At 39.8% G+C, this 11,451-nt stretch overlaps 1 pseudogene; it reads left to right on the top strand.

The window, feature by feature from the left end:
• Positions 1 to 9,181: 9,181 nt before the first annotated feature.
• Positions 9,182 to 11,086, top strand: LOC132501447 (uncharacterized protein C2orf78-like; annotated as a pseudogene).
• The last annotated feature ends 365 nt before the right edge of the window (positions 11,087 to 11,451 follow it).

Here is an 11,451-nt window from a genome sequence, read left to right on the forward strand (position 1 = left end):
AAAAAAAATTAAAAAAAGGGCTTCCCTGGTGGCGCAGTGGTTGGGAGTCCACCTGCCGATGCAGGGGACGTGGGTTTGTGCCCCGGTCCGGGAAGATCCCACATGCCATGGAGTGGCTAGGCCCGTGAGCCATGGCCGCTGAGCCTGCGCATCCGGAGCCTGTGCTCTGCAACGGGAGAGGCCACAGCAGTGAGAGGCCCGCGTACTGCAAAAAGAAAAAAAAAAAAATCTTTATTGGAGTATAATTGCTTTACAATGGTGTGATCATTTCTACTTTATAACAAAGTGAATCAGCTATACATATATCCCCATATCTTCAAATAGTACTTTGGTTGACTCTTTAGGACTTTCTATATACAGTATCATGTCATCTGCAAACAATAACAATTTTACTTCTTACCTTCAAATTTGGATGCCTTTTATTTCTCATTCTTGTCTGATTGCTGTGGCTAGGACTTCCAATACTATGTTAAATAGAAAAGAAGTGGTAAGAGTGGGCATTTTTATCTTACGTCTGATCTTAGAGGAAAAGCTTTCAGCTTTTCACCACTGAGTATGATGTTCACTATGGGCTTTTCATAAGGGCTTTATTATGTTAAGGTATATTCCTCCATATAAACTCTGTTGAGAGTTTTTATCATGAATGGATGTTGAATTTTGTCAAACTCTTTCCCAGCATTTATTGAGAAGATCATGTGTTTTTCATCCTTCTTTTTGTTAACATGATGTATCACATGAATTTTTGTGTGGAAATTGAACCATCCTTGCATCCCTGGAATAAATCCCATTTGATCATGATGTATGATCCTTTTTGTACTGTTGAATTTTGCTTGATAATATTTTGTTGAGGATTTTTGCATCTATATTTATGAGAGATTTCTGGTGTGTAGTTTTCTTTTTTTATAGTGTCCTTGTCTGGTTTTAGTATCATGGTAATGCTGGCCTAATAGAATGCATTTGGAAGTGATCCCTTCTCTTCAATATTTTTTGGAATAGTTGGAGAACAATAGATGTTAACTCCTCTTTAAATGTTTAGTAACATTCTTCTGTGAAGCCTCCTCATCATGGACTTTGGTTTGTTGAGAGATTTTAAATTACTAATTCAATTTCAATACTAGTAATTAGTCTGTTCAGATATTCTATTTCTTCCTGATTCAGTCTGGATATATTTTATGTTTCTTGGAATTTGTGCATTTCCCCTAGTTTGTCCAATTTGTTGGCATGTAACCATTTGTAGTATTCTCTTATGATAATTTGTATTTCTGGAATATTTGTTGTAACCTTCTCTTTCCTTTTTTTTTTTTTTTTTTTTTTCTTTTTGCGGTACACAGGCCTCTCACTGTTGTGGCCTCTCCCGTTGCAGAGCACAGGCTCCAGACGTGCAGGCTCAGCGGCCATGGCTCACGGGCCCAGCTGCTCTGTGACATGTGGGATCTTCCTGGACCGGGGCATGAACCCGCATCCCCTGCATCGGCAGGCGGACTCTCAACCACTGCGACACCAGGGAAGCCCCTTCTCTTTCCTTTTTGATTTTGTTTATTTGAGCCCTCTCTCTTTTTTGCTTAGTGAGCCTGCCTAAATGTTTATCAATTTTGCTTATCTTTTTATAAAACCAGCTCTTTGTTTCATTGATCTTTTTTTCCTTTGGTCTCTATTCTATTTCCACTCTGGATTTCAGTATTTTCTTCCTTCTGCTAACCTTGGGCTTTGGTTGTTCTTCTTTTTCAAAACCTTTAGATGCAAATTAGGTTGTATTTTGAGTATTTATCTTTTCCTTGAAGTAGGCCTGTATCACTATAAACTTCCCTCTTAGAAATATTGTTTCTGCATTACTAGATTTTGGAAAGTTGCATTTCTTTTTTGTTCATCTCAAGGCTTTTTAAAAAAAATTCTTCTTTGATGTTTTTATTGATCCACTGTTTTTAGCAGCACGTTGTTTAGTCTCCACGTTTGTGGTTTTTTACAGTTTTATTTCTGTAATTGGTTTCTATTTCATGTCAATGTGGTCAGAAAAGATGCTTGATATGATTTCTATCTTCTTAAATCTATTGAGGTTTGTTTTGTGAACCAATATGTGATCTATCCTGGAGAAATTTCCAAGATTACATGAAAACAATGTGTGTTCTGCTGTTTTTAGATGAGATGTCTCATAGATATCAAGTAAATCCATCTGATCTACTGTGTCATTTAAGGCAGGGGTCCCCAACCCCTGGGCCATGGACCTGTCTGGGATGTGGCCTGTTAGGAACTGGGCTGCACAACAGGAGGTGAGCAGCGGACAAGCGAGTGAAGTTTCATCTGTATTTACAGCTGCTCCCCATTTCTTGCATTACTGCCTGAGTGCTGCTTCCTGTCAGATCAGTGGCAGCATTGGATTCTCGTAAGAGTGTGAACCCTGCTGTGAGCTGCGCATGCAAGGGATCTAGGTTGTGCACTCCTTATGAGAATCTAATGCCTGATGATCTGAGGTGGAGCTGAGGCAGTGGTGCTAGCAATGGGGAGGGGCTGCAAATAAAGATTATCATTAGCAGAGAGTTTTGACTGAACAGAGACCATAATAAATCAATTGATTGCAGACTCATATCAAAACCGTTTCAGTGAGTGGCAAGTGACAATTAAGCTGCATCTAGTGAAAGGCTTTAAGTCAGAATCCAACTTATTTTAGTCCGTGTGTGGCCTGCCCATTATTTTATTTACCACTTCCATCTGTGCCTCTTTCCCGCACTATGCACTTGTTTTGGTAAGTCACAGTTTTGGTAAGCCCACAAGCTAACCCTAGCCAAAATGAGTAAAAAACAAACCATAGCTGGAGAGCTTCTTTGAAAAGGGGGAAAGACCCAATAATGAGAGAGCAGAAGACTCTAAGACTGCCAGCAAAAAGAAAGCTGCATTTAAAAGAAAATACCAAGAGTCCTACTTAAATTATGGGTTCATTGCAACAGGTGATTCACATCTCCAAGCCTGCTTTGTATAATATGTAGCAACTGGCTATCCAACAAAGCCATGAAACCTTCAAAACTGCTCCGCCACATGGAGACCAAGCACCCTGCGTTAAAAGAAGCCTTTGGAGTTTTTCAAAAGAAAAAATAAAACGTGAACACAAAGAACAGAAGCAATTAATGAAGACCACCACTTCATCAAATGTGTCACCAAAGAGCATCCTTCTTAGTGGCTAATTGTATTGCTAAAGCTAAGAAGCCCTTTACTATTGGTGAGAGTTGATCCTGCCTTCTGCTAAGGACATTTGTCATGAACTTTTAGGAGAGGCTGCAGTTCAAATGGTGGCACATGTTCTTCTTTCGGCTTAGCACCATAACTTGACGAATTGATAAAATAGCAGAGGACATTGAGGCACAATTTTTAGAAATGATTTATGAATCACCTTTGTATGCAATACAGGTTGACGAGTCTACTGATGTTAACATCAAGGCAACAATGCTTGTTTTTATGTGATATATTTTTCAGGAGGATGTGTATGAGGTTATGTTATGTGAACTTTTGTTGTCAACCAACACCACAGCTGCAGAACTATTCAAGTTTTTGAATGATTATATATCAGGAAAACTGAACTAGTCATTTTATGTCAGTATATGCATGGACAGAGCAGCTGCCATGACTGACGGCTTTCTGGTTTCACTACTTAGGTCAAAGAGGTAATTTCTGAATGTGAGTCTATGCACTGTTTCATCCATAGAAAAATGCTGGCTAGCCAAAAAATGTCACCTGAATTTAACAACGTTTTGTAGGATGTGATTAAAATTATCACCACATTAAAGTACATACCCTTAACTCATTTCTGTTCACTCAGCTCTTTGAGGAGATGGACACAGAGCACACATGTATTCTCTTATACACAGAAGTGAGATGGCTTTCTAAAGGTAGATCACTGACCTGAGTTTCTGAGTTATGAGAGCTGCTCTAGAGATTTCTTTTCAAAAAACAGTAACCACTGGCAGAATATTTCAGTGAAACAGAATGGGTCGCAAAACTTGCTTGTGTGACATATTCAACCTGCTCAACGAGCTCAATCTGTCACTTCAGGGGAGAATGATAACTGTGTTCAAGTCAGCAGATAAAGTGGCTGCATTCAAAGCCAAACTGGAATTATGGGGGCAACAATTGAGCATTGGGATTTTTGACATATTTCAAACATTAGCAAGGGATTTTGAAAGAGACTGAGCCAAGGCCTTCTTTTTCCCAGCTGGTGCATAATCACATATCTCAGCTTTCAAAAGAGTTTGAGCATTATTTCCCAACTACAAAAGACCTCCAAACTGGGAAGGCATGGACCCACGACCCATTTGTGAGTAAGCCAGGTGAATCAACTTTGTCTGTGCTAAAGAGGATCAACTGCTTGAGACTGCAAATAATGGTGGCCTTAAAAGTATGTTTGAGACAACTTCAAATCTCCATGTCTGGATTAAAGTCAAGGTAGAATATCCTGAGATTGCATTGCACAAAAGAACTGAAAAGTCTTCTTTCATTTTGAATATTTTATCTTTGTGAAGCAGGGTTTTCTGCAATGACAGCAACCAAAATGAGATTATGGAGTAGACTAGACATAAGGAACACGCTTTGGGTGTCACTGTCTCCCATCACCCCCTGATGGAACCATCTAGTTGAAGGAAAACAAGCTCAGGGCTTCCACCGATTCTGCATTATGGTGAGCTGTACAATTATTTCATTATATATTACAATGTAATAATAATAGAAATAAAGTGCACAATAAATGTAATGCACTTCAGTCATCCCCAAAACATATCCCCCCCACCCCACCCCTGGTCTATGGAAAAATTGTCTTCCACGAAACTGGTCCCTGGTGCCAAAAAGCTTGGGGACCACTGATTTAAGGTCATTGTTTCCTCATTGATTTTCTCTCTGAATGATCTATCCATTGATGTAAGTAGGGTAATAAAGTCCCATTCTATAATTGTACTATGTCAATTTCTCCATTTTGTCTGTTAATATTTGCTTTATATATTTATGTGCTCCTAAATTAGGTGCATACATGTTTATGAATGTTATATTATCTTCTTGGATTGACTCTGTTATCATTAATATAATGCTCTTCATTATCTTTTATTATAGACTTTATTTTACAGTCAATTTTGTCTGATACGAGTATTGTTATCCCCGCTTTCTTTTATTTATCTTTGCATGAAAGGTATCTTTATCTTTTTTTCCATCACTTCACTTTCATTCTGTGAGTGTCTTTAGCTCTGAAGTGAGTCTCTTTTAGGCAGCATGTAGATGAGTCTTTTTCATTATTCAATCAGCCACCCTGTGTGTCTAAAATAAAAATTGGAGCAGTTAGTCCATTTACATTTTCTTTTAATTGAAGAATACTTGATTTACAACATTGTGTTAGTTTCAGGTATATAGCAAAATGATTCAGTTATACATATATTACATACATACATGTATATATTCTTTTACAGATTCTTTTCCATTATAGGTTATAACAAGATATTGAATATAGTTCCCTATGTTATACAGCAACTCCTTGTTGTTTAACTATATTATATATAGTAGTGTGTATCTGTTATTCCCCAAATTCTAATTTATTCCCTCCCTTCACCTTTAGTACCATAACATTGTTTCTATGCCTGTAAGTCTCTTTCTGTTTATTAAGTAATTTCATTTGAATCCTTTTAAAGATTCCACAAATAAGTGATATGATATTTGTCTTCTCTGTCTGACTTACTTCACTTAGTATGATAATCTCTAGGTCCACCTATGTTGCTTCAAATAGCAACATATTATGGCTGAGTAATATTCCATTGTATATAAATACAAAATCTTTATGCATTCATAATTTGATAGACATTTAGGTTTTTTCCATGTCTTGGCTGTTGTAAATAGTGCTGCTATGAACATTGGAGTGTGTGTACCTTTTTGAATTAGAGATTTTGTGTAATGTCTCCAGCATTTATTATTTGCAGACATTTTGATGATGGCAATTCTGACACGTGTGAGGTGATACCTCGCTGTAGTTTTGATTTGCATTTCTCCAAAATTTAGTGATGTGGAGCATCTTTTCGTGTGCCTGTTGGCCATCTGTATGTCTTCTTTGGAGAAATGTCTAATTAGGTCTTCTGCCCATTTATTGATTGGGTTGTTTGTTTTTTGATCTTTAGTTGTATGAGCTGTTTGCATATTTTGGAAATTAAGCCCTTTTCAGTCTCATCATTTGTAAATATTTTCTCCCAGTCTGTAACTTGTCTCTTCATTTTGTTTATGGTTTCCTTTGCTGTGCAAAAGCTTATAAGTTTGATCAGGTCCCATTTGTTTATTTTTGCTTTAATTTATTTTACCTCGGGAAGCTGACCTATTGCTATGATTTATATCAGAAGATGTTTTGCCTATGCCTTTTGCCTATGTTTTGCCTTCTAGGAGTTTTATGGTGTCTTGTCATATTTAGGTCTTTAAGCCATTTTAAGTTTATTTTTGTGCATGGTGTGAGGGAGTGTTATAACTTCATTGATTTACATGCAGCTGTCCAGATTCATCAGCACCAGTTGCTGAAGAGACTGTTTTTCTCTGTTATATATTCTTGACTCCTGTGTCGTGGATGAATAGACCATAGGTGTGTGGTTTATTTCTTAGCTCTCTATTCTGTTCCATTGATCTGTATGTCTATTTTTGTGCCAATACCACACTGTTTTAATTACTGTAGCTTTGTAGTATTGTCTGAAGTCTGGAGGGCTGTGCCTCCAGTTTTGTTCTTTTTCTTCAGGATTGCTGGGCAATTCTGGGTCTTTTGGGGTTCCATATAAATTTTAGGATTATTTCTCTAGTTCAGTGAAAATTGTCATCGGTAATTGGATAGTGATTGCATTAAATCTGTAGATCGCTTTGGGGAGTATGGCCATTTTTACAATTTTAAGTCTCCCAATACAAGAGTATGGAATATCTTTCCATTTTTTGAATCATCTCAAAATACCTTTATCAATGCTTTGTAGTTTTCAGCAAATAAGTAATTCAGCTCCTTGGTCAGATTTATTCCTAGGTTATTTTATTTTAGATTCAATTATAAATGGAATTGTTTTCTTATTTTCTCTTTCTGATATTTCATTGTTAGTTAGTGAAATACAAGAGATTTCTGTATGTTAATCTTGTATCCTGCTATCTTGCTGAATTTTCCTCAGTTCTAATAGTTTTTGTGTGGAGTCTTTAGTGTTTTCCATATAGAGTATTTCATCTGCATTTAATGACAATTTTAACTCTTCCCTTCCAAACTGGATATATTTTATTTCATTTTCTTGTCTGATTGCTGTGGTTAGGACTTCCAGCACTATGTTAAATAAAAGTGGAGAGAGTGGGCATCCTAGTCTTATTCCAGATTTTAGTAGGAAAGCTTTCAGCTTTTCACTGTTGAGTATTATTTTGTTTGAAGCTTTGTCATAGATGGCTTTTAATGTGGAGATATGATCTCTCTATACCCTCCTTAGTGAGAGCTTTTATCATGAATCAAAGTTGAATTTTATCAAATGTTTTTTCTGCTTCTATTGAGATGATCATGCAGTTTTTGTGTTTTCATTTGTTGATGTGGTGTATCACACTGATTCATTTGCGTATGTTGAACCATCCTTGTCCCATGGCCTGAATCCAACCTGATCATGGTGTGATCCCTCTTATGTGTTGTTGGATTCGGTGCATTAGTATTTTGCTGAAGATTTTTGCATCTAAATTCATCAAAGTTATTGACTTGTACTTTTCTGTTTCTGTAGTGTCTTTGGTTTTGGTAATAGGGTGACAGTTGCTTCCTAGGATGCCTTTGGGGGTACTCCATACACTTTAATTTTTGGAAGTGTTTGAGAAGAATCAGTAAAGGTTCTTCTTTGTAATGTTTGGTCAAGTTTCTCAGTGAAGCTATCCAATCGTGGACTTTTGTTTGCAAGGAGTGTTTTTCTTTTTCTTTCTTTCTTTTTTTAAAAAATATATTTATTGGAGTATAATTGCTTTACAATGGTGTGTTAGTTTCTGCTTTATAACAAAGTGAATCAGCTATACATATACACATATCCCCATATTGTCTCCTTCTTGTGTCTCCCTCTCACCATCCCTATCCCACCATTCTAGGTGGTCACAAAGCACCGAGCTGATCTCCCTGTGTTATGTGGCTGCTTCCCAGTAGCTATCTATTTTACATTTGGTAGTATATATAACTCCAAGCCACTCTCTGACTTCATCCCAGCTTACCCTTTCCCTTCCCTGTGTCCTCAAGTCCATTGTCTACACAACTACTGAAGCCTACGCACCTAGAGCCCACGCTCCGCAGCAAGAGAAGCCAACACAATGAGAAGCCCGCACACTGCAACCAAGAGTAGCCCTCACTAGCTGCAACTAGACAAAGCCCGTGCACAGCAATGAAGACCCAGTGTAGCCAAAAAAATACATACATAAAATAAATAAGTTCGAAAACTAAATAAATGAGTATAAATTTAAAAAGAACACCTAATGCAGGTGGGAAGGGGGGAGGGACACTGTAAAGGTCATCTATGCTACATGTACAAGAACCCCGAGAGCATACCAATAGGTACCACATTTTTCACTGCTGTAGCCGATCATTCCCCCGTACTACCACACTGTATCACTGCCTTCCCTGATCTACTGCTAGAGTCTCTTTGGAAGGTGTTTCAGAACTCTTGTTATGATAGTGCCAGTTTAACTGTCCTCACTTCCTTAATTTATACCAGGATTTAAGACCTGGTGGTCCGAGATCCTGTCCAGAGCAAGCAGGCCAAGACTCTGTCTTTGTTTATCTATTTCATCAGCGAGGGCTCTACTCCCTCTCCTAGTTCATGGTGTGAAGAGTTCTTCGCCTCTCAGGAAAGTGGGGAGAATTGAAAGGACTCTATATGAGAATGCTAGGCTTTGTAAAACATCTCACTTTTTAAAAATAACACTCATTTTTATTTGACTTATAACAATCCTATGAAATACAAAGAAAGCCAAGAATCAGTGACATGAAATGATCACCAGTAAGAATTACAACAGTCACCGCTTATCTCATAGCATAGGGCACTGTCCATGATCCTTAAGAAGAGTTAGTAGAAATGCCTTGCCCATCTTGCCCCCAAACACCATGTACCTTGAAAGGTACATGACTGCTGTGTTGGTGTTTAGGGGGAGCATCTCACTTACCAGGGACGACTTCTACCTTGATTCCTTGGTACGGATGGAGACTTCCCTGGTGATGAAAAACTCCCTGGGATTGCAACCTTCAAGCCAGATATCTTGTGTGACACAAACTCAAGAACTCCCCAAGTCCTGCAGGGGCAGAAATATTCAGACATTTGAGAGTAACCCACCACCTGAACTTGGGGACATTTCAGGGACATCTCCAGTCCGGAGTGCCAGTAGTCTCCTGGCCCTGCCTCCAGCTTCAAACCAGGGACAAATAGAGTAAGAACTTGGAAGATATTAAAACCAAGCTTTCGAAGCCTCTGGATGCCTACCAGATCCCAAGAGAAAACCAAGAGCCTCCACTACTCCCTTCAGAAATCCCTGATATTCACCAGCTCCCGGGCTGCACTGACCCTGTCAGCCAAGAGGAGCAGCCTGGTTCTGAAAATGCTGATCTGGGAAAGAACAGCCTGAGTCTTGAGGACCTAGGGACACTTGAAAATGGGATGGAATCCAGCAGTGGTTTTGCAGACATTACTGCACTGGCGGAGGATATTCACCTTCCCCAGCTCTTTAATTCTTTGAAAGATCTTGATCAATCCAAAGGTCCCAACGTGATCAAAGCCAAAGACACCAGAGCCATTAAGGTGAATCAGGTGCAGGAAAAGCCAAGTGTCATAAAGGTTCCCTCTGATCAACCTAGGAAGAACAAACATAAAACCTCTGAGCCTATCAGTGGTGCTCCCAAGGCCAAAATCCAGCCAAAGAATCCGGAGTGCCCGTTAGGGGGAGAAGTGGTTCTATGCAATGCTGCAGTCAGTGACAGGGCTCCTGTGAACACGGCCAAGCAGTCTAAAGGCCAACCTCAGAAAGCTGCATCCAGAAAGATCAGCAAAACTAAGAGCCATGGGCAGGAAAGGACCACAAGGACCAGATGAAGAAAGAAGGCTGAAGAGAATAAGCAGCCAGGGAACAAAGTCAAGGCAGAAGAGAAGCCAACAATTCCCAAGACGAAGCGAAAGAAACACCAAACTGAGCTTATCCACAAGAGCATTAAAAAGCCTCGAACCTCCCTAGGCATGCACATGCTGGAGTCTGTGAAGGTTTTTCATGCACTGCGAGAGAAGAATGATAAGAAAACTGGGCTCTCTTCCTGTCGGGTCTTGGGAAATTCCAGAAACCCTAAAGACCCCCAGACACCCCCCAGCTATCCAGCCATGGTGGCATACCCCACGTGAGGGTAAGAGTCCTGAGAAAACTCAAGTCGAAGCCCAGAAACCAGACAGCAGTGCTGAAAAAGAGTGTCCATCTCCATCCCAGTATGAGCTGCCTCCACCTGAGAAGGTCAAGTTGATACCTCTGCCTTTTTCTGCCTGGGACAAGCCTCAAGCTCGACCTGCTCCTCGGAGGCCACAGTCTCTGGCCTCACATTGGCCTGCTGTGGTGGACCGTGCCCAGCCTGCTTCTACTAACTCAGCTCAACCTGCTGCAGCCAGTTCATCCCAGCTAGCTCCTGCCTCTTTGCCAGGTCCTGCCAAACCAGCTCAGCCAACTGTGACCAACCCAACCCATCCGGGTTGGACCGACTATACCCAGCCTAGCGTCCCTCAGTCTGCTGCTCCTAGGCCTGCACTCTACAAAACTTCATCTTGCGCTTCTCTCCAGCGGGAGCCTGTTCCCCCTGCTGTGACTAAGCACCAGTCCCCACCCAAGCTCCAAACCCCATTTCTACTCCAAGACTTCAGCAAGTAACGAATTCCATGGAGGGAATCCAATGTTTCTGAGCCAGTCATGTCAAAGCCCATCGAACAAGAGCAGAGGCCAGAGTGGGAGGCCATGAAGAGGCGGGCTCTACAGGAATGTGAGAATGCTGCCAAATACACCTCTTTGGGGAAACTGCAATTTTTCATTGAGGGAAAAAGAAATGGAAATTGCTAACTACTACGGATATTTATAGTAAGAGCTGCTAGGATTTTTGGTGCCACCTTGGGTACCAACTGTTCTTCCATATATAAATAAGATAGGTATAAATTTCTCTATTTATTTTGATATATTTTAAAACAATAAAACTGAATAAATAAATGTAATAGAATTAATAGATGAGTAATAAACCTTTTGAATTTTGAGATGCTGCTAACGGTGGTGTGTTTTAGTTCTTTCTGTTCTGTTTTTGATGGGGTTGGAATCAAAGTCTGCATGAGAAAGGAAGGACTGAAAGTTGGATTGGAGAATGAAGGAAAGGGGTAAAAACTGAGGAAAGAGGAAGGAACTTGGCCCAGGTCTAGGAAGGTCGAAAGAGATTTATGGATTTATGAAAGGAAG

This window comes from Mesoplodon densirostris, chromosome 14 (assembly GCF_025265405.1).
Source record: "Mesoplodon densirostris isolate mMesDen1 chromosome 14, mMesDen1 primary haplotype, whole genome shotgun sequence".
In the NCBI taxonomy this organism is placed as follows: Eukaryota; Metazoa; Chordata; class Mammalia; order Artiodactyla; family Ziphiidae; genus Mesoplodon; species Mesoplodon densirostris.